This window comes from Lissotriton helveticus, chromosome 8, assembly GCF_964261635.1.
Source record: "Lissotriton helveticus chromosome 8, aLisHel1.1, whole genome shotgun sequence".
In the NCBI taxonomy this organism is placed as follows: domain Eukaryota; kingdom Metazoa; phylum Chordata; class Amphibia; order Caudata; family Salamandridae; genus Lissotriton; species Lissotriton helveticus.
This window is the reverse complement of record NC_136069.1, coordinates 237,571,349-237,598,102: the sequence shown is the minus strand read 5'-3', so window position 1 is coordinate 237,598,102 and position 26,754 is coordinate 237,571,349.

Sequence of the window (26,754 nt, the reverse complement as noted above, 5' to 3'; positions counted from 1 at the left end):
TTTACGGACACTGGAAAAACTACCACGTTCCCTATGGTCTAATAAGTCGCAGGACAAAATAGGAAATATGAGACAGGTCTCCAACTTAAGAAATGCACGTCCGGCCCAACTATTTCATAATGACTGCCCTCTATACCCAGTTTGATTGAGAACTCCAACAACCTCAGACTGTCTAGAGTTACCACCAGCAGCTATACCTTATACTGTCATCCTTGCCAATATCCCTAGACTAATGACACAGGATAATGAAACATGGGATTCTCTAAGAAATAAAGCATTGCACTGGTTGGGGGCTAAGATAGGGTTAACCGAGTTACTTTTCTCAGACCTTAATATGGTGTGAAGAGTATGTTGACTCGGAAAAGGAGGTAAGACATTACCGGGGGACTTTATTGGTCTGTCATTCAAAACACCCAGATTAGTAGAAAATATTCTCTGGAAAGCGGTAAATAATACTATCACACTGCAAAGTATTAATGTCTTAGCCCTGTAGCTCCAGAATGACTTGGGGAGGCGGATCAGGGAATGAATATAATATTCCCAATGTGGTGGTAAGAAACAGATTTGATGCCCTATCAGGATTAGAGAAGATAGATTGACTCAAAAATAGGAAAACTAGTACCAGGCTGACAGGGAAGACTGACACCTATACTTCCCTATATCGCTGGTAGCAAATTAAAAGCTACAACGAAACCAGCTAAGGATACCTTAACAATTTATGCAGATATGTCCCATGGAACTGATAATCTTGGGATGTGAAGGGCAGGGAGTAAAGAGGGGAGGATTATGTGAGTATGGGGGACATCTCTAAAGACACTCAACTAGGTATCTTTGTGGATAGCACATTCCACGAGGCAGACGTGATACACAATACATCTCACGGGGAATGCGCCCAGTCAGGAGGGTCAGTGTTTGAACAAGGCAATATTGAGTATATATCTGTGTTATTCTGGAATGTTGCCGGGCTCCGCTCAAAGTTCATGAATCCAATATGGTTAAAGTTTATCGATAAATTTAACATATTATATGTACAAGAACCTTGGACGGTAAATGAAACACATATTAATGGTTATATGAAATTCCATACTCCAGCTGTCCCTGTTATACATGGGAGATCTAAGGGAGGTTTATACATTTATATTCCTAATCGCCTGAATATTGATAAGATTACCCTGATAACCACTTATGTTTTTTTATCAAATTGTAACTATGTATGTGGATAAACAGTGCTTTTTATAATAATGCTGAAAGAGACCAAGTCGTGAACGTTTTAAAAAGATTGGCTAGAGACTTGAATAAACTATAGAACGGGAATGCAAGGTAATTGATTATTGTTTGGGGGGTGATTTTAATACTTGTCTGTGTCCATTGGTTGGCGGGAAGAATTGTGGATTGCACCTAGAGAATAATGATGCTTACTCCCACTTTCCCCATTCAATATATGGGGAAACATTAAATGAGATTATCTTCTCCTTGGATTTAGGTTTTGACAACAATCTCTGTTCACCCTCCATCCCATTTACTCAGACGTTTAACCAAAGAGGCATGAAATCAATTATAGACTATATAATATTTCCATATAGATATGCCTCTAGACTTATGAGCTGCAGAACACATAAAATAACCCTAAGTGACCACTTTCCACTTAGTATAAATCTAATCTGGCCCAACGAATTACGCAATCCTAAATGTAATTCATTATTCTCAGTTAAAAACATAGCTGTGAATAAAACAAATGGTTATGCCTTACAATGGGGGAAGGTTGAGCCAGTGGAGTTTACTAGAAACATCATGCAAAATTGTTTAAACTCCTTTTTAAGCTGCCTGGATGAGAAAAGCACTCATTTTAGAATTGTATTCCCAAATTACAAACACAATAAAAGAGGCCCTGTGGGTTGTGAACAGTAAAGACCAGTCATGCAGCAATGGATGGTTTGATTCGCTCTGCACTAAAGCTTATACAAGATTAAAACAAGCCTTTCACAAACCAAATAGCTGTATCCATGAGTTCAGGCAGTGTAGAAAGGAATACACTCAGGCCCAGAAGTCCCGTGAAAAGGAACTAAAATATAAAACATGGGTAGTGCTACATGAAGCTTCACAAAAAAGGGACAGTGCAGCTTTCTGGCGAGCGGTCAACACTCCGTTCCTTAAAGCTGAGAATACATCTATGGTGGAAATTTCTATTTAAGAAAACATGTGGGTGGATTTTTTCTCCAAAGTATATAAATCTGGAAAAGAGGATGGTATATCTCAAAATACAACAATAACACAGGGAATTACGGCCACATTGCACATTGATCTCTCTTTTTCCCTGGAGGAAGTAACATATGCAATAACCAAGAGTAAAGGAGGAATGGCACTTGGCCCTGACAGCGTCCCGGTAGACTTTTTAAAATCTAATTTGCTTTTATGGGGCTCACTTTTAACGCAGGTTTTAGCGTCCTGCTGTACTACTGGATTCCTTGAGACATGGTCAGATTCCATTGTGGTACCCATTTTAAAAAAGGTGAAAGGCAGGATCCAGCATGCTACCGTCCAATATCCCTGCTGGATTCACTGGTAAAAATATCGGGATGAATCATCTTGAAGCGGTTGCAAGACTGGGCGGAAGAAAACCAGGTGCGCTCCGACCTACAATTTGGGGTTCGCCAGCCTCGGGAAAGCTTCAACAGGCACTGAACCTTAACATCTGACAGGGAAGTACACGCGGTCAAAAGAAGGACAATTATATCTCGCCTTTGTAGACCTATCGGCAGCTTTTGAATGCATGGTACATAATAAATTATGGGACATTTTACCTACTATGGGGGTGGACACATCATTAATTAAATTTTTAAGAAAACTTTACTGCAATGCCAAAGCAAGGATCCGTTATGGACTTAAAGGAGAATGCACTGCACTGAACAAGGTCGAGAGGGGTGTTAGGCAGGGATGCGTCCTGGCACCGTTTTTATTCACTCTTTATACCAATGGTCTTGAACAAGCACTGGTAGCAGGGTGCCATGACCTGCCACAAATAATACAAAATGCCCTATACCCGCACTCTTGTATGCGGACGACGCAGTGCTGATGGCCCATACTCTATTGGGACTCCAAAGGGTACTTACTAGGTACACTGTGTACATGGAGAATCTCGGCCTGCGCGTTAATATCTCCAAAACTTTTATAATGAAGTGTGGCAAAACAGCACCAGTTGCAGGAAAATTTGTATTGGCAATAGAAAGGTTGAACCTATCACAACATTTCCTTAGTTAGGTATTTTAATTGACAACAAGGAGACATGATATCAGGGCATAAAAAACAGGAGTCTGCTCTTTATGAAAGCTACTGCAGCCCTGCCTAACTTTACAAAGAAGCTGGGAAGAAAACCACCAGCCAAACTCCTGGCAAAGTGCACCAGCACAGCAATTAACGGGGCAGGTGTATGGGGATACCGTGATGCTAAACCTATCCAACAAATGGTAAATGCTTTCCTAAAATACCTCCTGGCGGTTCCAGACAGTACCTCTATTTATGTATGCCACACATAATTAGGTTTGCCTTATATTTCAGATACAATTGAGATCCAACCGGTCCTGTTATGGCACAGGATTTGGACCTCCACCACAACTTCTTTTAACCGAGATGTTTTAAAAGATAGCCTCACGTTAGACCAGGTTCTAGACATCCCTTGGCTGAATTATATAAAATAAATTATTAAAAATCTGGGTCACCCAGTATATTTTAACAATCCTGATACTTTGCATACAGTAAATAGAAAATGTCTTCCTGTATGACCCTCATGGAGGCAAACAGATTTGCAAGTGAGGCAGCTAAGTCGTCGGTACAATCCAATCAACTTATACTCACTACATTTTGTACACAGCCATACTTAAATTTTGCATTAAGTGGGTATGATCGATTTGTTTTAACCCGTTTTAGATTTGGATTTATTCACCCTGCAGTAAGCATTCCTGAACTAAATGACTGGTCTCCAACACTAATTAGTTGCCCCTGTGATACCCAATCCCAGCAATCAACCATGCACTTGGTTTTATTTTGTAAATGTTATGCAACGCAAAGGAAAAGATGAATTTTACGTGTTTTAATACTCTGGGGACTGAGACAATGCAGGCCTGCGTTCCTAGCCTTGCAATTTCTGGATAACGAATGTTACACAAAGTTAGTAGCTTCCGTCTTGAAAAACATTATTAAACACAGGAAAGGCATGATTATATGAAAATGCATGAGATATCAAAAGGATTTTTGAAAAACAAAGTGTATACTAATCAATGTATTCTTTAGTAATCAGTTTTTTGTAATGTATTGGGCATTCTTTAAACAATATAATCTTGACATTTTAACAGTTTGGTTTTATGATTTTCTGTAGAAAAAATCGAATAAAACTGGGTTGATTTGATTTAATTTTGTGAGAATAATGAAGAGAAGGTAGCCTATACGTTGTAGGTGTGCAGGGCAGAAGGTCAAGGTCTGTATCACCTCAAATAGGTACTGAGAGACGTAATTTAAAACCAGCCTTTGCTACAATATTATGCACAATAATTAGTGAGTTGAAGCATTGCATTTGTACTATCTACTGATACATTGTTGTTTATGTCCGTAACATTAAAGTAATGTGTTGAGTTTGGCTTGAAATGTGCAAGCATTTATTGAAAACTGAAATATTTACAGGGCACAATTTACAACAAAAACCAAAAAACAATACATAATAGCTGCTTACCAAAAAATAGGAGCAAGCAACAGCAACAACACCACAATCACCGTGCAAAAAATGAACAACACAATTCACTAACGTAGCACAAAAACACAACGGTGCAAAAACAGCACAGCACATCACCACCTCAAAAATTCGATGCCACAATTATGCACAGATATTCAGAAGTGAAAGATGTCTGAACTAAGTACTGCCACAAAGCTCGTCATATCCACAGTCAAAATATTTTGTGATCCATCCCCTGTCTCCTCCAATGCAGTCAAAATATCTTAGGTACCTTCAAATACAGCCATTATTGAAATCAGATTGGAATCCACATAATTGTGACTAGGCAAACATTACACCACCTCACTGTGTTGTATTTTACAAAAATGCCATGCTTACTGTAATTTCTTATTGTTCCGTGTTGGCAAACACATAATTAGTCAATAAGGTGTATGGACTAAAAAATATTGACCCAAAACTATGCAAGAAGGCTCTTACCAGAGTTTGGAAAACAAATGCGTATGTTCTTAAAAATGATGTTTTCAGAACCGATGCTGTTGAAAATGCCTCATGAAAAGCCAATGATTCAACTATTGCGTGACACTTTAGTCAAGTTAAGATGTGTGGGCTGTGTTTTGAGCCCCTGCTGGGTGCTATATTCTCACCTTTTAAAGAGGATTTTTCAGGATAAGAACAGCCTGAGGCAGAGGCAAACACTCTCTCGTTACAAGTGAATTTAACATTTCTAAGGAATGAGATGAAGAAAGAAAAGTTGTGAAAAGACTTTAGCACATGAGGCTGAGAAAAGAATTTAACACATGAACGTTTTTCGTTTTGAATTTATGTCTTATGGGATCTTGTCTTTTGACTTCAATTTTTAATGAACTAAGAAAAGCTCATCGAGGGGGGTTGAAAGGAAGACCATCTCTGGCTGTATTCTTAACAATGTGCGCCTATGCAAAAATGGATCTATGTATCTCCGATTGAACAGATGCAACTGTGTTTCTGTGATGTATGTGCCTAATTATTAGATTGTGCACTCGGGATCATGTAAACGTGTAGCTGCACAGTCCAGAGCTACACACCCCTCTTTAGGACTTTGTAGTGTCTTAAGTACGGAATTCTCCACTTTAGTGCATGACCTGCATAAAGCAGTACTCAAAAATAGGAATCAGTGTTTGCCTCTTAGGGCCTTATTACGATGTTGGTTGGAAAGCCTCCTACCATTGGAGGCTTTCCGACCTACATGGTAGGTTTAAACACTGACCACCACATTAGGATGACGACGGTTGGAGTTTAAACCAGCGGAGAAATCCGACTTATTTCCAACGGGCTCAAGGAGCCTGTCATAACTACACCATAATCCAGTAAGGACGGCATTTCTGCCCTCAGGATTATGATGTTGTTTTCCGACAGCCAATCCATGCCGCATGGATTGGCTGTCAGAAACTGACTTTGGGGGCCCCTAGCAGGGCTCCCTCACCCCTGGCCCTTCACTTTTGGGCACGAGTGCACCAATGGTACCCCCTCAACATTCCTGTACCATGTGGCAGGCACACTGAGGTGCCTGCCACACAGTGCTGGGATGTGTGCAAACTTTAAAGGGGTCATGTGCAGCGTCTGGTTTCAGCCAGCACACCAGCTTCCATTGAAATATGGAAGTGTGTGACTGCATCCCAATGGGGTTATCGGAACCTCTGACCTAAAAAGGGGGAGTACCTTCCCCGAAACAGTGTCAGTCGGAGGCAACTCCAATCAATATCATAATTAGGCCCAATCTGTTTCCGACCTTTGCTGTGTGTGGCCCATGAAATACCTCAGCATTTCCTAATTAGGTCTATGTTCATTAGACGGTAATAGGAAGTGCCCTGACTGTCATTCATGATATGGATCCTGCACTTTATGGAGGTTAGCACCAATGCTCAAATTGTGATCAGGTTACACATCACTAAAATGATGATGATGATGATGAAGAAACTTGTAGTGCTTACGAATGCCGTGAGGCATCTTGGAGCTGTAAGTGACAAGGCTGAAGAGTCACACTAATTGCTAAATAGCCAGGTTTTTAGGATTTTCTGAAGGCTAGTAAGGAAAGGAAGATGTCAGATTCAAAAGAGACGGTTCCAATTTAAAGCATTGCAGATAACAAAGCTCAGCATTCCAAAGAAGGACGTTTATAGGAGGGAACAACCAAGTTTCTAGAATAACTAGACCGTAGGGTTCTACTGGCAGAATACCATTTGAAGCTTTGCTTCAAATATTCAGGGCCTAGACCATGGAGTGCTTTGAATGCAATGCAAGGGCCTTGAAGGTAATTTGCTGCTTAATGAGGAGTAAATGTAACCTACTTATGACCTGGGATGCAGATTGAAATCTATGTACATTCAGAAGCATCCACACTTCAGTGTTTAGCAAAATTTGAATTTGGTCAAGGATCTCTTTTGCAGGTTTCGATAGAGCCATTTCAATAATCTAACCTAGATAGGACTAAGGCAGTGACCACTGTCATCAATAAGTCAAAGGGGTAAATTGAGCAATTTTCTTTATAATCATAAGATTTTAGAATGAAGAGGAATTACTGCATTAAGTTCAATCAATCAATCAATCAATCGGGGGGTTTATAAACCATACTCCTTACCTGTGAGGGTCTCAAGGTGCTGGAGGGGGGGGGGGGGGTTGTGCAGCTCTGAATCAGTCTAAGAGCCAGGTCTTGAGTTCCTTCCTGAAGGTTGATCTTTTAAGGCAAGTTCCTCATCAACTATAATACCTAGGATTTTTACCTGCTTCACAGGCATAGATCATGGACCACCACAAAGGGGATCAGAAGGAACCATTGTTGCAAAATAAGTTTGTTAGACCTGGCATCTTTGGCGTGGTTTCCCCTATCTTTTTGCCTCTACCTCCTGTATTTTTGATGCTGTGCTGGATTTCGTTTTTGCTGGTTTAGATGCTTTGGACACTCTGCCACTGCTGATCAGTGCCAGAGTGTAAGTGCTCCCTATGTAAATTGTTATTCTGATTGGATATACATGTCTGGCATATTTGTATCACCATGAAGTCCCTAGTAAAGTGCACTGGGTGTGCCGAGGCTGGTGATGACAAATGCTGCTAGTGGGCCTGCAGCACTGATTGTGCCACCCACAGGAGTAGCCCTAAAATAGTGTCTAAGGCCTGCCACTGCAGTGCCTGTGTGCAGTTTAGAACTGCCATGTCCTCCTGGTTTGTGCACATCAGTCACCCCTATGGAAGGCCCAAGGTACCCCCCTGGGCAGGGTGCAGTGTATGTAAAAGGTAGAGCATGTACTAGTGCAGGTTACATGCTCTGGTAGTGAATGGCAGCCATTTTTGTTTTTCACTACTGTAAGGCTATCTTGCTCCATAGATTAACATGGGAGATGCTGGCTACAGTGGTTAACAGCATTTCTTCCCATAGGAACAAGATAGGACATAAGTATCTAGTGTCCCTGAACTCAGAATTTAATAACACATCTTTTAGGAAAGGTTGTTTTTAAATCCTGTGTTTGAGAACAGCACTTTTCGAAAGTTGCTGTTCTCTTGTCTGACCCTTCTGTGTGCCTGGGCCTGTTTGTGTATTGACTGTCTGGTTTGAGAGTGACAGGGGCTGGGGATTCCCCAGGAGGCTGGATGAGTCAGCACTAGGCTGGATGACTGCACTTGCAACTGGAGTGGTGGGAGGAGTTAGCACCTGGGCCTGATAGGGCTGTGCCTGCCTTCCACATTGCCGGCTCCACCTCCTGCTGGGCGGCTGAGGACCCTGCCCCTCAGTCTGAAAGGAAAGATGCAGCCAGCAAAACAAAGTGCTCAGGAGCCACCCAGAACTGGTTCAGACCGGGCTCAGGGCCCACAATCACCGAGAGAACAAAGACTTTAGGGGTATAATTACAGGACCCCTGACAACAGAAAATTAGATCATCCTGGAATCAAGAAGGAACCTCTGCCAAGGAGAAAGCGGAAACTGAAGAAGGAAGACTGTCCTGCTGTTGCTCTGCTGGACTGACCTGTTGCTTTGCTGCTAAGGAGAGGGGAAGGAATTTGCTGCTGAGCTGTGTCCCCTGTCTTGAAGGAATCTCCAAGGGCCTGAGTAGAGCTGGCTCCCTGTTTTGAAGTCCCAGGAACAAAAGGACTTCACCCCCAGCTTCCCTGAACTCTGCTGAGAGAGTTCTGTCCTTCCTGGAGTGCTTGATCCAGTTGTGGGGCCTCTGGAAGTTGTACCTGAGCTGGGAAGCTTGAACCTAAGCTTGAGTGACTTTTGAACTGAAAAGTGTCGCATCGCTGGCTTGCGGAGCGCATCCCCGCCAGTGCGAGAAGTTCCCGCCGCTACGGAGGTTGAGATCGTCGCAGCGCCTGACGCCGCTGCCAGAGACATCGCATCCTTCTTTTGCGGGACGCACCAGACTGGTGCGGGAGAATCGAACATCGCTGCGAGAGTCGTCGCAGAGCCTGTCGTCGCTGGGTGAGAACGCCGCACCGCTTGCTTGCGGACCGCATCACGTCGCTGCGAGCATCGTCGCAGAACCATCGCATCGAGGAGCTGCGAGAGAGAGGATCACCGCTGGACCGCGCATCGTCGCCCCGGAGATCGTCGCAGCCCCTACGAGATCGTCGCATCGTGCCTTTGCGAGAACCTACGGAACCTACGCACCGGAATCCATACAAGTGGCCTTCCTCCCCATACAGACCGGATTCGTCGCATCACGCCCGCTGCTGCAGCTGGACTGTCGCATCGCCTCCCCAGGGTCTCAGGAGCAACGCATCGCTTGTTTTCCACCGCACCAGCCTCTGCTTTTGGAACTTTGTTGCAACTAAAAGGTACTGTGAGTAAACGTGACGCAACTGTGAACTGAGAATTCTATCGCAACGTAGAGAATTCTATCGCAACTTAAAGAACTTTAACGCAACCTTAAGAACTCTTTTGAAACCATATTCTTGAACTGTGTATGTTGGATTTTTGTCGTTTTGGTCTTGTGTAGTTTAGATTAAATACCTTTATTTTTCTAAACTGTTCTGGAGTCAGTTTGTGGTGTTTTCACTGTGTTACTGTGAGTGTTGGTACAAATACTTTACGCATTGCCTCTGGTTAGCCTCGACTGCTCGTGCCAAGCTACCTAGAGGGTGAGCAGGGGTTATCTCAGAGGGTTATCTCCTTGCCCTGACTAGAAGCAAGGGTCCCTATTTGGACAGTGGTACCTACCCCTGCCAACTAGAGACCCCCAGATCTAATAAAGTTTAATTCAGCCTTAGCAGAATTCAATTTAAGACAGTTGTCTTAAGAAAGCTGCATTTATGACCCCAGTGCTCCGTAAATGGTTGGTTAACAGATCGTGATTGAACGTGTCAATTGCTGAAGACAAATTAAGTAAGATAAGGGCTGCCCTGCCACCCCTTTATAATGTTGACCTACCTTCCTCAGTGACCACTATTAGCACTGTTTTGGTGCTGTGGCCGCTTCTGAATCCAAACTGTGTCTCATCTAATTGATGATTGTTCTCTTTGAATGAGGCCAATTGCTGGTTCTTCTCCACCAGGCTGGAAAAGAGAGCCAGGAGATGGGCCAATAGCTTTTGAGGTCTAGCGGATTAAGATTTGACATTTTTATTCATGGGAAGGCCAAGGGCGTTTTCCGCTGTTTAGGAAAGTGCCCTGAGAAAAACATATCAATGAAAATCTTAGTCATATGGACTGCCACAATGACCGGCACTAATTTGACCATTGCTGGTGGACATGGATCTGGTGGGGATTACAATTAAATGATTAGCGTAGACTGTTTTACGTGCTCTATCATGAGGTGAGTAAATTCCCTAAATGTGGCTTCTCCTAAAAACACAGATGAGGTGGTGTTGTTCAAATGGTGAGGAGAGTTTTTTGTGGAAAACCTGTTAAAAATCCTAACCACTTTCTTCTGAAAGAAATTAGCAAAATGAATTGCAGGAAGCCTGACTGCACCCTCATGAGTTACTAGTAGGCATAGCAGTAAGTTTAGTGTGGGCCTGAAAGAGTTCTTTAATGAAGATTCAATTTGCTTAAAAGAAAAATTAAATTTTTCCTTCAATGACAGACTTTTATACTCTGCAACACTGTGTTTATGTTTTCCTTTTTCCAGACTTTTGCTATCTTTCCTCCATTTCCATTCCTGTCTGCGACCTTGTTTTAGGGCCCCTAGTTTGGCGTAAACCAGTAGAAGGGTTTGATTCTCTTGTGTGGTCTGGCTTTGGCAGGTACAAGAGTATTAATTGCAGACTTCACCATGTCTAAATAACCCATAGACAATTGTTCTGGGTCACTTGCCCATTCTGGCTTAGCCCCTGCTAGACGAAAATTACAGGCCTTATTTACATGTTTTGACACAGGGCAGCAGAATAAGTCACTTTGCTGTGCTGCCCTGCATCAAAAGGAAAGGGCAGGAATGTGTTGTACTTATGACGTACGTGACATTCCTGTCCTTTCCCAGTGTGCTGGTGCCATTTTGACAGCTCTGTGCCACTGCAGACACCCTTGTACCACGGTGTAAGGGTGTTGACATTGTAAGAATTATTGTTTTTGTGCAGGAAACACAATCAATGGAGGTGTGTTCCTTGTTCTATGTGTGCTGAAAAATGCAGCACTCACAACAAGAGGAAAGAACAAGGAGACAATACAACGGTTTTCCTTATTATGCCTTGTCTCGGGTGGTGCAAGGATGTGGCGCTGCCCCAGGTTATCATTATTTTGTAAATCTGGGGCAGCCTCAAAATCCATGGGAGTTGCTTGGGAATACCCACCCCAATGCCCATGGAACGCCTCCTTGACGCAGGGTAAGGCAACACAGTGCTATGTGCTGCTTTGCCTTACTCCATATCTATGAGGTCATTGAGGTCATTGATCATTGAGAGGCCTGCAACACCGGAGCATCAAAAAAAATGACGCTTCGGTGGCTCAGGCCTCTTGTAAATAAGCCCCTATATTCAAGACCTGAATTTTATGCAAGGATTGACAGAGTTGTGTATTACAAGGGATCTCAATCAGGTAAGCTTTATGGAGAATCTTAATCTAATAAATGACAGCTTGATGATTAGTCCATGCCAGTGGATGAGTTACCGGGCTGGGTACATTGGGACTATTTGTAAAGATTCCATAAATGGTATGCCTAGCCAGGAGTGTGACACCGTCTATTATCTGGGACAAGCAAAAATGCCCTGCATAGTAAAATCAAATTTGAGTGGAAAAGATTCCAAAAGGGAGCTATTCACATGTGTATATGTGAATCTCGGCCCAAGAGGTCGATTAACGAGTAGTCCATTAAAGGACTGTGTTTTGGTTAGTTCAATGTTGAAAGTAAGTGTTTTACATTCATTAGAGGAGGCTGCCATGAAAATCGCAAATAAAGTGTCTTAGTAAATAACAACTAAACCACTATCCCTCTTACGAATCCTATCTAATCTGTAAATGACCTACCCGGGGTTATGGCCGCGACCATTTATGGTTCTATCGTAAGGTCAGCCCAGGATATGGTCATGAAAACCATATTTAATAATAATAATAAAACCATTTTTAAAGCGCCTGGTTACACCTGAGACGGTGTGTCCCCGCGCTAAGAGATGCTATTACTCCCTAAGGAGGTCGAACCGGGTCAAACTAAAATCCCGGACTACAACAAGGCACTTATTTACTTGGGAAAGAGGTAAGTTTTTAGTTTTTGTCTGAATCTTGTTTCGGAGGGCTCCATCCGAAGGTTCAAGGGGAGGCTGTTCCAATGTTTACTTGCTAAGAAGCGGAAGGAGCTACCTCCCATCCTGGTCTTGCGGACACGAGGGAGTTGGAATAGCATCACTCCGGCAGATCTAAGATTTCGGATGGGGCGATGAATGGTAAGAAGGTTTTGCAGATAGTCTGGGCCTTTTTCCTGGGCAATGCGATGAACAACACAGAGTGCCTTAAACTTAATGCGCTCCACAATGGGGAGCCAATGAAGTTTGCACAATGCCGTCTTTCCGGATGCCCTGCGTGGAAGATTGAGTACCAGGCAGGCGGCGGCATTTTGGACACACTGTAGTTGTTGACAGTGGCGGCTGGTGACATTTGAAAGTAGTGCGGCGTAAAAGTTTGAGGTGAGCGCTCGGTGGCGAGTGAGCCTAGTGAGTGAGTCTGACTGCCATAAGGTGGGTTTGTGGGGTCCTTCTCGCCATTTTTGTAATCACACTGACTATCCCCAGAGCAAAACTAACCCAGCCTATCAGTATTCAGATGCTGATTAAGCCGCTGTGTAATATCTGAAAAAACTCCAGGTGACAATGGTGAACACTGCACAGAGATGGTACCCTGACCACCAAAGCGCACACGGTAATGGATAGACACACAATGCATGCACATGTGACTTATTTGGCCACTGTGGGTAACAACAAAAGGAATGGGGGTGATTGACAGCCTGAAAACAGGCAACATATGCAGGGAACAAGTCCCAAGGCATACTATGTGACCCAAGAACACCACCCAGCATGGATGCAGCAATAATGGAGTACACATGCAAAATGAATAGCAGATGAGGAGAGCAGTGCCTGAATAAACAAAAAACAGTAATAAACACATTCATGAACGAAATTAATGAATTTACCAACCATGAAAGAAACACTAAAATGCTAATTTAAAGGGTACGACTCCAGTCCATGGCATCCGAGCACCTCGCAGAACATGTCACTACCAGTGACATCACACAGCAGGGTCCTTACCAAGGCTGCACACCCCACCTCTTAAAGTACAATAATCTGCATAAACTAGAATCATTGAGGGAAAACAAACCATGTGACAACACTGCGCCAGGATTAGCTAAAGAGCAGGGCAAATACTGCCCATAATGAGACCCGGCTCCCGGGTCTCTGTCTGTTTGGCGGCTAAGGGAGGAGGAGGAGGGAAAGGGCTATTGCCTGTGTGCGCATGCGAGGGCAAGTCATAAAAATGACTTGTCCTAAATGCGCACACTTCTGCCTGCCACGGACGCTGATAATCACAGTGAGTCACACGCTGCACTGCCGCAGGCCCGCCCCCCACACCTTCCGCGATCGCGATGATGTCACGATTTGTGACTCCGGCCTCAATTATGACTGCACTGTCGGCTATTCTTGTGCGCGCTCATAATTTTACTTTACACTTTTTGCGCAGTGTGCAGTGTGTCAGACCAGCGACAGCAGTGACGGTCGTCCATGGCTAGTGGGGCAACGCCCCAACGCCCCCAATGGACGAACCGCCACTGGTTGTTGAATGCCTTTTTTGCTCAGGCCTAGGAGAAGGGCATTGCCATAGTCCAGATGTGGTGTGACTAGGGCATGAATACGTTTCTTCCTGGCACCAATGGGGAGCAGGTCAAGAACTTTGCGGAGAGTTTTCAATATTCCAAAGCATTTTCCCGTGATTTTACTAATCTGTTGCTTAAAGGAAAGCTCCGCATCTATCATAATTCCTAAATTTCTAACAACCTCCGCTGGGTGGGGGATTGCCCCTAATTCCGTCGGCCACTAGTCTTGCGACCAAGTGGAGGAGGACTTACCAACCACCAACAACTCTGGTGTTATCACCAATAACTGATTGTTATCCAGGAACTCTACACATTCAAATGGATTATTTTACCAAGGATCTAGCATTAATCAGAACACAGATGATTTCAGAGCCCCTAGGGATATTATTATCATGCAAAGCAGACCTATCTAGGCCATCAGGCTAGTTACTACCCTGTAAAATTGAGTAGAGCTAAGACTGCATTTCTGACATGTAGTGTGAAGGGCGTCAATAATGTGAAATGGACCTAGTTTAGGACAGACAGTGGATATACCTGATGCATTAAAGGCCAACGTGCTAATTCACTTGTGCAAATGGAGGAGTTTGAACCATTTTTTTACAGGTGCATAAAGTGTATGATAAGTCCCCTGGAGAATGCTGTAGCAATTTTTGTAAATTAGATGGGGACTTGTAGGTAATAGGCATGATTTTCAAAGCCTTCTTTCTGAGTAGGTGTGCAATATGCCAGGCTTTGGAGTGCTCATGGGTATGTGCTCTAAATAGGACAGATGGTAGATCTTCCAAATGTTGATGGATTTCCCTGAAATGAAAAGCTCCATATAACAACCTTAGTTTGGGGTAAGGATTGCTTACTCATGGTTTATGTGGGTAAGTATGTCTTCTTTCATAAAACGCTTCACAGAATGTTCTTTGTAAATTAGGCCTAGAGCATTAGAAACTAAAGCACTTACTAGTTTCACTCTTAGTTTTCCTGCTTCATTCAGGATTGTGCACATCTTGTTTCACTTAATACGTTTTTCAACATTTTCCAACATGACAAAAAACACTGGGGCATGCTAATGAGAGGTTTGCGTAAAAAACGAATCCTGCAGCGTGATACCAGCATGCCGCAAACCTCTATGAAAAATGTATGAAGCCAAGCAACACCACTTTGTGTGGCTCTTAATAGCTTCATAAATTTGTAGTAAGCCAGCTTAGTGCAAATCACTGCGTTGCCTTACTCTGCCCCTGGAAGCATGGGCGGCTCCTCTATAATGGAAGAGGAGTGTCGCCTCAGTCGTCAATCGGTCACAAAAAAATAAAATGATAATACAATAATCTAATTTTATTTTTCTGTGACTGACTCTGGAATGCATGTGTAGGGCGGGCCACAGCTGACCTGGGCCAATACAGGGAGAAGTGTCAGACACTTTTTAAAGTGTGTATGTCAGTTTGGCCAGCTGTCTTAGGCTGGCCACACTGACATGCCCATTTCTATTTCTCCAACCCAGCTGAGTTGGAGAAAAGCTGCAGACTCCCAGGCACTGTCTGAGCCACAGACCAGGCCACTCAGACCAATCCTGGTGTTGCTCTCATAGCTGGGAGAGAAGCACCAAGGAGGTAGTCGGTAGCAGCAACAGGTATTTTTTTTTGCTATTATTTTCACTATTTTACCATGGTGCAAGGGTGCCTGGGTTAGTGCTAGGCTGCAGATATGATGTCAGCGCAAGGCTAGAGGACAGGATGTGCTTTGTTAAATAAATATGGTACAATTGTGCCCTTTACCTGGGACGTAGGGCAGCACAGCAAGGTGACTTGCTGTGCTGCTCTTTGCCACAATTTTCCTAAATATACCCCATTGTGTCTATTATGTTACCTGTAAAGTGCACACATGTTCACACCCTCTCTTGCTAATGCCTTCAGATGAATTGGCGGAGTGTGCAGGAAGGGAATACATTTAATCAGCCACTCACAGAAGCACCATTTAAAGTCCTCTGTCTGTGGGTTTGGACAGAAGAGGTGGGAACTCTGGAAATTGAGAGAAAGTAAGCCAGTTACTGGTCCTCTTCTATGGCACAGGTCAGAGGTTCCGATGGGAGTTTTTTTCTGAGGGAGCAGGTCACTCTTTAAAAAACCAGCCTCTCCTTGATTTGTCTACACTTGGGACATTCGAAGAGGCATTTGACAACAGGAGGACACTCTTTCCAACACCAGCTGCCTCAAATGTGTCCTAGTGTGGTCTTAAACCTATGATGGCAGAAGCAGGCTGCTCTTTTCAATGCCTCCATCTCTAAATCTCTCTGGTTGTTTGTATTCTAAGGGATTTGGGATTACAATTGACCTCTGGCATGACCAAATGAGCAACCTCCAGCCTGTAGCTGTTACCAGGATGATCTGTCTCAGGGTGCATGCAGAGGAGGAGGGGAACAAGCAGAAAAGCAAACCGAATGGGCAAGTTATTCTCTTCTATTGCCATCTCACAATAACTCTCAGCCAGGGGTTGTGCAGGGGAGCTTTGATGTGAGGAGTAGACAGTTCTTTCCAATTCCACCAGCTTCCCAATTTTTCTCACATTGTTGCAGGTGGCCGGCCCTTTTATGATGATAAGACACTGCCTTTATGAGGAATATCTTTTTTATCCAGATACATGAAACGGCCTTTGTCAGTGCCTCATCTCTGCAACCGTCTGATTCACAGTTTCTCAGAATCCACACATCGGATTCCAGAAGTGGAAGCCTACCGTCACAGGAGAACCTGATGCAGTTGCCAGGTACCATTACAATCTGAAAATAACACATGTCCTTTCTTTAACAACTTTTATGAGAATTCAAAATGTCGTCACCGTCCCCCTCTTTATGTGCACACATAACGCTACAATGCACTTCCGCCTTTTTTTTAATCATATATACACCATCTCTTCCGAAATCTCATCTGCTACACTCTCTCCCACTTCTAGAAAATGCATAAGGAATTATCATTATTATTTGTGCTGTGTTCTATGGCAGTTAACTGTACTAATTCCATAATGTTTAGAAAATAAAGTTTAAAGTTACATACCTGGACCCAAGTTACAGTTCAGGCATAATGTCTCTGTGTACACCTTAGTGTACCCTCAGCTGGGTGCACTCTAACAGTGCACCTGATTACAAAAAAATGCACTGCTCAAAGTGCGGTCACAGACTCACATCTGCAATATGAACAGCACATTAGTGAAATGCGGACCAACAGTTTGAAGCTGTAGGACCTCCTTTTACTGCGGCGACCCAGCTACAATTTAAAAGGGAAGCAGGGATAAGTGGATGACTGACCCTACAGGCTGAGGGATGCCTGCTGGGGCCATTGGGAACCCTTACAAACCCTCAAACGGAGTGATCTTCCAGGATGTTGAAAGAAATTGCATCTCGCTTATTAGGAATTGTACATGGCCCTATTCGTTTTTGCATGCGCAAACGGGTCACTATCCCATTTGCGCATTGCAATTTAAGTTCGCTTCCAAAAGAAGAGAGTTTCCCAGATAAACCAGAAAGGACTGGGTGTGTATAATCTTGAAAAAAAGGGGGGTTTCCTTTCTGTGTTCTTCCGTTAAGACTAAACCATTTGACAAATTACAGATAAACTCAATTGATTTACACGTGACATGGTAGAAAATATAAAATACTGAAAAATTCTATGGGTTCCTAATTTCTCACAATTTTATTTTTTAAGAAACCAGATTAAATTTCAAATACACAGGTTAAAAACAATGTAAGAACGGAATGCACTCAATTACTCAAATCAATTTTTTTTTTCCTTACTCTATACAATTTCCAAACTGATCTATGAGTTTTTGTTGGCAGATGTTACATAAATAAAACATACAAGAAACAAATTAATACAATTTCAAACAATATAGATAAAAACGTTTGGAGTCCTTATGTCGACGCGTTTCGGTGCTTTAGGTTTGGATCGAAAAAACACCTTCCTCAGGACTGAACTTTGTTAAAAACCGGGTATATTCTTTTTTGTTGGTGCGTATTCATCATTATTTTTTCGGAATACTGGACCATCTACTTGACTTTTCAAGTCCTCTCATGAGTTGAAACACTTGTGTCTCAATTATGTCACTTTCCAGTAGGTACTACAGTCATAGCCACTGCAGCTCACTCGAACTTGATACTGTGGATTTTGTATTATCAGTGCCAGTTTAACATCATGGCATCACCTCTGAGACCTTCCCGTTGATTGGAGCTGCGGCAATATCAACTTTTCCTATGTTACTTGAAAAGAATACGGGGATTATTTCATCATCTCCCTCTTGTCAAAAGCCGGCTCTGTTTCATATTTTTACAGGGGGCCCTCCTCATCTGGCGCCTTCGTAGCGTAGTCTAGTCCACTTGCAGTTAGATCTGCTGCAGATCTAAACTGGCACTGATAATACAAAATCCACAGTATCAAGTTTGAGTGAGCTGCAGTGGCTATGACTCATGTTGCGACGGGGGTTGCGAGGCCCCCTTTCTGGAGCCCTACATGTGCTTATTAGTTTGGGGGTGATTGGTTTAGGGGGGCTGAGAAAAAGGGGTCCCAGAACATGTTTTCTCCATGCAATTTCCATAAGAAACTTTAGACAAGGCAACTGGTGAACCGAGTTACACCAAATTTGGTAGGATGAAAGGACTTGGTCCAGAAAGCACACTTTTGTTTAAATTATGTAAATCTGTTCAGTAGTTTTTGAGAAATATCAAATTGTACAGATATCAATATTTGAGAATGCTGACATCTGATTGGCTGGGGGGTTATGAGCACAAGCTTGCGGCTCATTGGCTGTGAACTTTTGAAACTAGGAAGTGTTGGCAGGCATTTTGTGACTCAGTCCGGGAGCTCACATCTCTCCCTCTACAAGCCATTGGATCCGTAGAGGCCACACTGAAAATATTCTGCATCTGTGTCTGTGTCAGATATCCCTTTCACGCTGCCTCTCCCCACATCACCAGGTCGCAGCTATGCCTTTAGAAGCCAGTCCGTCGGCTCGGAGCTCTGTGAGTCAGTCCATCGGCATGAACCCCTACACTACCCAAACACCACTGTACTGCCGTAAACTCTAAAACACTACCCCCAGCACAACCTCCTACACTACACAAACACCACTGCACTACCCTAAACCCTAAAACACAATGCCTAGAACCACCCCTACACTACACAAACACCACTGCAATACCCTAAACCATAAAACACTACCCCCAGCACGACCCCCTACACCACCCAAACACCACTGCACTACCCTAAACCCTAAATCACTATCACCAGCACAACCCCCTACACTACCCAAATACCACTGTACTGCCTTAATCCCTAAAGCTCTATCCTCTCCACGATCCCCTACAGTACCCAAACACCACTGCACTGCCCTAAACCCTAAAACACTGCTCACAGCACAACCACCTACACTACACAAACACCACTGCACTGCCCTAAACCCTAAAACACTGCTCCCAGCACAACCAACTAAATTACACAAACACCACTGCACTACCCTAAACCCTAAAACCCTACCTGCAGCACAACCCCTACACAACATAAACACCACTGTACTACCCTAAACCATAAAACAGAACCAGTCTGTTAGCTCGCAGCTCTGCATCTGCGAGCCGTTGGGGTCCGCAGCTGTACATCTGCGAGGCAGTCCGTTAGGTCATAGCTGTGTCTCTGTAAGCAGGTCTGTTGGCCCGTTGCTGTCCCTCTGCGAGCCAGCACGCTGCTGTGCGTTTGTGAGACGACGGCCCGTAGCTCTCCATGTGTGAGCCAAGCCCATGAGCCGCAGCTCTCCCTCTGTGAGGCTGCCCGATGCCCCCAAGTCTCCCTGTGCTAGCCAAATCACAACTATCACTCTGTGAGCCGATATCTTGAATATAAGGTGGCTCGAAAAAGAGCCTTTGTGTTTAATAGTTGGAGGTACATATAAGTGTGGATGCACAGCTTTATTTTATTCAGAAAAACTTGATTTCCCTGATCTGTGAAGTGTACTCCATCACTTCTGTAGATATCAGCTATATCAAAACATATGTTGTTGTTGTAGATCGACCCCATTCTATGGTCTCTGAGGTGTGCAGACACAGCTTTGTTGACATTCTTCCTAGATTATTCAATCAGAGGACAAAATTGGTTTGACCATTTCCACTTCTGTCTTTGGCATATATTGGAATATACAAAGACAGTTTGAGGCAAAAGCAACATCAGTTGTCTAAAGGTGTCCTTCATTAGCATTTCCAAACCTACCCCAGTCAATGTGCCTAGGTCGTTACCACCACAGTGCACAATCATGAGGTCAGGGTGTTGGAGGTGCAAACAGGTTTTAACCAAAGGGAGCAATTGGTGCTACTTCAATCCTCTCTGTCCAAACCATGTAATGTCCACATTATGTAAACCTAGGTCTGAGTCACTACATCACTGTTCTGCATATGTCTTGCACCAGAAAACATAGCTATGTCCTACGATCCACACTAGCATTTTGAAGCTATGGCTGGGAGGTATGGATAGATGTCGTAGCTCACGCAGTCCATTTGTACAATAAAAGATATGTTTAAAGATGGGGAATAACTTTTTGTTTCCTATACAAAACGATAACTGATTGGGGGATGGAAAGCATTGTTTTCTAAAAAGTAGGGTGCATATTAGTTTGTGGAAAATCATCTTTGTTATTGGTTAATAAAAAGCAGTTTCAACATGGAGTACATCCGAAAGGATAAAATGTGCTCAGTCCAACCACTCCTGCTACTTGCAATTGGAAGGCATTGTTCGAGCTTACAGCAATGGTGAATTTTTAACCTGCATGTCCAGTTAAATGTTCGAGAAAATGTTGCAAAAAAGTATTGTTAGTTTTAAAAAAATGATGAACTTTTAACCCGAACGTGTCGCAGAATGTTATAGAAAATGTGTTGATATAATACGTTGAACTTCTCACCTGTATGTGTTCTTAAACGGAAAGTTCAAAAACCAAAAGAGAGAAGTTTTGTAAAATTAAAAATACAAGGAACTATTCTGAAACTGTGAAATTGTGCCATTACTGGTTCTATTCTTGATGAGAGCGGTGCATTGCATTTACTGTGTGACAAAGAAAGAATTGCAAGCGTTTGTGACATTTGGAACCTGCATACCAACTACGAAGGTAAGTTTCAAATTAAGAAGGTGTGTTAAGGGTTGTGTAGTAGTGTTTAAGTATTTGAGGCAATATTTTTAACTTTGAAAGTATTTATTATTTCTAAATAAGATGGTGTTAGTGAAGCGGGTTGTTTCTCATTGGTTCTAAAACATGGATAAAGTGTGACTAGTTGTTAAAGAAGTACTTTACATATGTATAGGAGTTTTTCAGATAGAAAAGGTGTAAGTTGTCATCTGTAAAACACTATATGGTTTTGAAAAATATATGTAGTGTTTATTTGGATTTGTATATGTATTCCGACGAGATAAAGAGAATGTTGCTCGTTTCTAAATTATTCTTAGACTGGAAATAGTGGGGAAGGGGTAGGAGTAGAAAATGAATGTGTTATTAACTTAACAGAGATGGAAGTAAAACCAGAAATGTTATGTGCACAATTTGTGGTGACATTTTTTTACACTGAGAGGTAGATTTCAATATCAGTCAATACTGGTGTGTTACTGGGAGCTTCTGTATTTTGGTGCTGTTATGAAATGTAAGTTGTTGGAGAGCATATCTTCAGAAGAGATTTTTCATAAATATGTGAGAGATGACAAATAAATGAAAATGTTTTATGTAGGAGGGGTAGGGAGAGGAGAGCCTCACCCGTGACCTCTGGTCAGCCTGTGGGTACAGACCCTGGGCTGGTGAGCCAGTGTCAGGATGCCAGGCACCTGGGGCTACTGCCCCCCACTTTCTGATGCCACAGAGGTTAGGGAGGCCTGAAAGGCAGGAGGCCTGGCTCTCATCACTGACAGTTGTCAGTGGCCCCTGTGGCTAGTTGTCCTGGTAGACAGGGTTGCCCCTGGAAGGGGGCAGGAGTCACACCCTGGGGTTTGACTGGGCCACACAGTTGTGTTGGTCAGATCGGTACTCTCTACCATTATGGACACATCTGTGAGTGAAGTAAGGTTAGGCGCTGCACAGATGGGGTCCCCAGGTGAAGAGCGTTGTCCCCCATTGTTTAGCCTAGGGGCCCCTGGGAGTCTGGATAGAGGGATCCAACTGAGTTCAGGAAGGCGTAGAACATGAATAGTTCCCTGCTGTTTGGGACGGTTTCCGTGTTCTATCGCCTTAAGCAGGGAATCCCATCAAGGTATCGTTTGGTCTACCCTGGCTTTAGGCTGGAAGGGGGTTGTGTTGGAAATGTTGCTTTTTGCAGGGTTGTCCCCAAATTATTTGCTTCTTCCTCCTTAATGTTTTTCCTGACCTGTGGTTGTTGGCTATAGGACTCTAGGCACTGTACCACTGCTGATCGGTGTGTATGCTCTCTGTATAAATTGTTATTGTGATTGGTTATCAACAATTGGCATATTTGTTTTACCAGTAGGTCCCTAGTAAAGTGTACTGAGTGTGCCAGGGCTGGTAATTCAAATGCTACTAGTGGGCCTGCAGCACTGATTGTGCCACCCACATGAGTAGCCCTAAAATGGTGTCTAGGGCTTGCCACCACAGTGCCTATGTGCAGTTGCTAACTGCCATGTTGACTGGGCAAGTGCACCCACTTGCCAGTCCCTAAACCTTCCCTTTTCTGCATATTAGTCACCCCTATGGTAGGTCCAAGGGCAGGGTGCATTGTAGGTTAGAGGTAGGACATGCCCTGATGTGCGTGGCATGACCTGATAGTGAATTACAGCCATTTTCGTTTTTCACTATTGCAAGGCTATCTTTTCGCTATAGGCCAGAATGGGCAGTATGATTATTACATTTTATAATCCTAACTGACTCAGGTAACTAGGTAGAAATCCGAGTTTAGTATGCCTGAACTCAGAATGATAAAATACATCTTTTAGTGAAGTTGATTTTAACATTCTGTATTTGAAAACACCACTTTTAGAAAGTAGGTTTTTCTTGTCCAACCATCCAAGCTTCCCTCTGCTAGGTTGTGTATTCCTTGTCTGGAGTTTGAGTCATAGGGGCTGGTGGATTCCAGGTGACAGGGTGAATAGGGAGATCTGCATGTAGATGGGTGGGTGGAATTGCACCTGGGACCTGAATAGGGCTGTGTTTTCCCTCCACAATGATGGCTCCACCTCTTGTGGTGCGTCTGATGTCTCTGCCGTGCACTGTGAAAGGAAAGAAGGAGTCATGTAAACAGAGTGCTCCAGGACTGACCAGAACTGTTTTGGACTAGGCAGAGGCTAAGGCCTCTCTGCCTTCTGAGAACAAAGAGAATATTGGTATAAATACTGGGACCCAGACCCAAGACTTTAGGTCATCCTGGAATCAAGAAGGAACCTCTGTCCAGAAGAAAAGCTGGAAGACTGAAGAAGAAAGACTGACCTGCTGTGTGTTTGTGGGCTGGCCTGCAGTTGCTATTCTGCCAAGGAGAGGGGAAGGACTTTTGCTGTTGCTGTGTCCCCTGCTATATTTATATTTAATTATTTTAATTATATTGAATTGTTTTGGATCTTTAAAGAAAAAGTCTTCTGGGAAGAGAAGTAACATGTGAAGAGTGTTTCCAATGTTAAAAATAAAGAAGAGACAGAACATGAACAGTGAAACAAAAGGAAAAGAAAAATGAACAAAAAAGTGGAAAATGTTATTATCAGAAAAAGAATTATGTTGTAAGGAGGAAGAAACTATTTTCAGAAATTAGAAAAAGAATCTATAAAAGTAGAGTACTCCAAAATTTACTAAAACAATGTAAAATATTTAAAAGGAGATCAGCATTTTACAGACAAAAAAGGAGATTATAATTGTAATTGAAAAAGCCTTTGAATTGAAACGAAAATTGTTTATCTTAATGTTAAAAGATGGAAGACTTTAAATACAATAATGCAGCGTATGAAGGACAAATGTGAAAGAAAAAGAATTGTAAATCAAACTAATTTTTGTAAGATATTTTCCGGGGAATCGAAGCATACTTCTAGTACGGAACCTCTTTTTAATGAACAAAGTTATTTTCAAGAATGGTTGATGTTACGAACTGAAAAATGGTTGTCAAATTGAAAAAGAATAGATAGTTCCTAGAAATGTTGAATAAGTAATAGCGGAAGAAGTTCAAGGGAGACGTACCCAGGCTACAGTGTTTACATGGGATTGTAGTAGTATTTGTAGTATACGTCAACATTCTATTGATATTTTACTAAATTTCTTAAGAGAATATGGAACATCTTGCAAAGTGAGAAAAAATACAGGGCTGCAAGGTCATTCTCTGGCTTGTCTTTCTAGGAAAGTGTGTCAAAGTTGTTTTCATCATTTAAGAATGTTAGCAGTACATCATTCCGAAATGCGGAAGTGAGTTAGAAGATTATACTTTGTGAATAGTCCTACACATTATGTCTAAATGAAATTAATACAGCTCTTTTGCATGGTTCAGTGTTGGATGTAAAAAAAGTTTGTGATGATATAGAATTACGTTTCTTTGCTTGTGAAGAGGAGTGTAGAGAAAGTGAGAGTTTGATAAGTGTAGGTGTTGAAGAAGAGATGGAAGATACTACTGATGTGAAGTTTGAAAGAGAAATAACAAAGTTTAAAGTAGTTTCTGCTGAAAATCCCAACTATGGGGCCGATTAGGATGGCGGACGGAAAGCGTTCGGACCGCCAGTCTCACAGGAAATGACCGTCCGACCGCACCGTGGGGAAACCGGCGGTGCTATTAGGATTCCCCTCCAGCAAAACCCGACCGCGGCGGACGGATGTCTCCAAAGACCGCCGACCGCAGATGGAACCATAGAGAAACCGACTGCCGCGGACGGAGTGGCCGCGGTAACAGGCCCAACCGCAGACAGTGCAGCGGAGTCCGTCCGTGGGCTGGCGTGTGCCTGATGCGGGGGGTGATTGTGCTGAGGTGGGACTGGTGTGGGTGCACTTGTGTGTGTTCCTGTCCCGACCAGGGTGTCTGGTGCGGACAGGTACCAGTGTTTATGCATGCTGTGGCATGGTATGTGTGTATTGCATGCTTGTGTACCTGCAGCGGCGTCCACGATGGTGCATGACTTGCTGGTTGTGAAGTAGAAACAGGGCCGGGAAGGCGTGTAGGGCTGAGTCCATGGTGCTCGGGTCCGTGCGGTGGGTCTCGTGGCAATACTTTCCCTCTCCGTTGTGGTGCTTCCGCCGTCTATGAGATGGAGGTGTATCTGCTGCAGTGTTCTAGTTTGTTTGCAACATCGTAATATTGCGGACGGTCGGGACGTCATTGCGCACGGCGGTGAGTCTGGATTGGCTCTGTCCGCTCTGGTGTCTGGTGTGTTCCCGCGGCGGTTCACAATTTCACGCGGCGGACGGTAAATGTGCCCAGTTCCCCTTCCTAATATGGAGGACGGAAGCCCCGCTGATGGCAGACGATGAGGTGCATTTTCCGCCGCCTTCAGCCCAGCGGTCATGCATCCGTCCGCCATCCTAATCGGCCCCTATGTTTGTATTTGTTGCCGACGTACTCATTATAAAATTCATACTAGGACTGTAGATGTGTTTTTAAAAAGTGAAAAGGAAAACAATGATAAATGGAGAGAATTTGCTGCTTATCTGTTTGTGGAGGGTCGTTTTGAGTTAGGTACTGTACAATGCATTTGTAAATATTATTACAATAAATTAGAAGAAAACAAAAGGCCAGCTAGAGCTGTCCATAATGACTTAGAATTAGTAACTATACCTCCAGAACCTAAATATTTAAATACATATGAGGCTATCCTTATAAGTAAAATATTGAAACTGGTGGAGTAGAAAGAGAGGATACTGAACCTATAGTCATTCTTGTTAATGGTGTACCCACAAAGAGTACGGAAATATGTCAAGAGTTAGTAGATGTCACGAAAGTCCAAAAAGCTACATCATATCTGGTGCAAAACAATCCTTACTATAAAAATGAAAATGTAGAAGAAGAAGAAATGAGTTTAGAAAATGAAACACACATTTCAAGTGGACAAATAGAAAAAGGGGAGAATTTAAGAAAAGAAGAAATGTATGAAAATTATACTATACACCCTCTACATTCATAAGAACTGATGAATTGTTCCAGATAAAAAAAGCAAAAGGATCTCCCATGAGTGTGTAGAAAAAAGTTTAGAAGCATGTTGTTTTCAACAGCTGTTCCCTACTGGAAAAAGTGGATGATATGATGAACGACCAGTTTAGATTCCAGCTTCAGAATATCGTACTTTATGACTGTACTCAGAAGAACCAAGATTTCGTCAGTGTATTCCATATTTGTTTCATCTTTTATTTGAGAGTGATCTCTCTGCACTTTCATATGCAGTCAACCATATATTAAAAATGGGAACGCATCTTTCACATGTTTCTGCAAAGGAGTTTATGGACAAAGTTGAAGAAAGAGACGAACTTTTAGAATCAAAGTAAATTAATTTGATGGCATGTCAACTAGGCACTAATGAATATTGGTATTGATGTCATGGGGAATTAAAATGTAAGTTAAGAAACTTAGGAACCCTTACGTCGTTTGTTACACTTAGCTGTGCTGAGTATGCATGGGATGATTTACTGGTTTTTCAATGAGAAGCTAATTCAAATATGTAAAATATTGAATTGAAGACAGCTGGAGAACTGTGTTCCCTGGATCCTGTAAATATTTTCAGGTATTTTAATTATAGGTTTGAGGCTATGATGTCTTTCATCTGTAATAAAAAAAATCCACCTATTGGCGAAGTTATTG